Source organism: Triticum dicoccoides, chromosome 2B (genome assembly GCF_002162155.2).
Source record: "Triticum dicoccoides isolate Atlit2015 ecotype Zavitan chromosome 2B, WEW_v2.0, whole genome shotgun sequence".
NCBI classification, from domain to species: domain Eukaryota; kingdom Viridiplantae; phylum Streptophyta; class Magnoliopsida; order Poales; family Poaceae; genus Triticum; species Triticum dicoccoides.
The window spans coordinates 793,793,494-793,795,663 of record NC_041383.1 but is presented as its reverse complement, the minus strand read 5'-3'; positions in this window follow the sequence as shown (position 1 = coordinate 793,795,663).

Below are 2,170 nucleotides of genomic sequence, written 5' to 3'. Positions count from 1 at the left end.
GGGTCTTTGACAATTCCGACAACGATTGGAAAAAAGTTATCTCTTATAAATCAAGGTGAATTCTCCTAATTTATTTTGGGCAAAAAGAGGGCTGGGCTCTACTTTTCGGATGGCTGTCACCTGGGCCATGACTGCGGCCAAAACCGTTTACAATTGGAAATTAGGGGATGGTGAATTCATTAGTGTTTGGCATGATACTTGGGTTGGGGATTGTTCCCTTAAGGTGCAATTTTGGGACTTGTTTAGTATTTGTAACCAGGCAAACTGCACTATTGCTCAGGTGTGGGATGGAACAAATCTGAAACTGTCGTTTAGAAGATGTCTTAATCAGGCTAGTATGGCTCTATGGTAACAATTAGTTGCGCTGATCAAGCATTTCCCTCTGCGGAATGAGGTAGACACCCCATTATGGTCGCTGGAACCTAATGGTATCTACTCGGTGAAATCTTTTTATGCAAAAAATAACTTTGGGGGCATAGTCTTTGTTATCAGTGTCAAACTCTGAAAAGTTGTTTGCCCGCAAAAGATCTATGTTTTTCTCTCGTCGTGTCTTTATAACAAGCTGCTTACTAGGGATAATTTAGCAAAAAGAAGACAGGTGGACGCCCCTCTTGTCTGTTTTGTACCGAGAATGAATCTGCCCAGCATCTTCTGTTCGATTGCGGTTGTGGCTCAGCAAGTGTGGGGCTTTGTTTATAAATTCTTTGTGATTGCTAATTTCTGGTATTGATGATATTTGTGCTTTTGGGCATTTAGCTGAAAAGAATTCAGTGTTGAACTTAGTGATTGCTGCCTCCTTGTGGAGCATGGGGAAACAGAGGAATGAATTCTGTTTTCAGGGGCGCACCTGGCGAAGTGTAAAATGCAGGTCTTCTGCAACGATACACAAGCGACATTGTTGCAACGCTGCATCCTCCTACTGGACAAGCGGAGTGGAGAAGTGCTTCGAATTGCTTGGAGATGAGCAGGGGAGCCCAGTGAGAAGATGTCGTCCCAGTTGTGCACTTCTTTCAAAGATACCCGACCGATGATGGCTCGCTTCTGTTCACATTTGGATTTTGTAATATAAGTTGATAAAAAGAGTAACTTTGAGAGCCAAGAGAACTTCTGCTCTCGCTATATCTGTCGTAGGCCTTAGAGCATCTTCAACAGCCGCGCTAAACTAGCGCCGCGCCGCAAATTAGGCCTTTTTAGCGCGCGCGCAATGCGGCGGGTCGCTCCAGCGGGCGCGCAAAAACGGCGCGCGCTATAACGGGTTGGGCGCGCGGTCAAAAACACTTATCCGCGCGGTGTATTTGGGGCGCCAGCTACAGCGCGCGGCACACTCGAGCGATCGCGCCGACTCTCTCCTCTCCTCGTCCTACGCCCCGCGCGCGCCGGCGCCGGCGCCCTGCCACCCGCTATGGACGCGCACACCGGCGCCCCGCTCACCCCGCTGTACAGCCGTGACCCCCCACCCCCGCCGCCGCCGCCGGCGGAAACCCTAGCGCGGCGAGCTCTGGCGTCGCCACCGCCGGAGCTCCGCCGAGCGTCGGCCTCGCGCGCAGCCTCTTCTTGCCGCCGCGGATGACTACGGCGCCAGGTGGCGTCGCGCCGGCGCCATCCCGTGCCGCCGCCGCACCGTCGAAGAAGGTACCCAATGCGGCGCGGACGAAGAAGGGCAAAACATCCGCGAAGAAGAACAAGGCGGCGGACGGCTCCGGCATCACAAAGGCGAGGGGGGAAAAGCTTGCAGGGCGTTCGACGGCCGCGGCGGCTACCGAAGCGCCGGCAAGCTCACTCGTTGAGCCGGCCGCCGACGCGCACCACGTGTTCATCGAAATGCCCCCAAGGTGAAAATATTTCCAAGTATTTTTCCTTCTTATTTTTTCAATGCATCATCATCACATATAGATAGCTTATTTGCATTGTTCAAAAAACTTTGTAGTCTCAACGATGATGCATACATGTCCACTATGGGTGTTGGGTCCAACAATTCGCATTGGTCTCAAACCAATGACATCCATTTCAAAGACCATGAGTTTGAGGTGGACGAGGAGGGTGGGGGAATTGTCGAGGCGCCGAAAGGAAGAGCGGGCAATTACTCCACCACCGATGACAAGTTACTATGCTACACTTATTTGCATGTGTCGAGGGATCCATCCATTGGAGGTGATCAAAGTAGAGACGC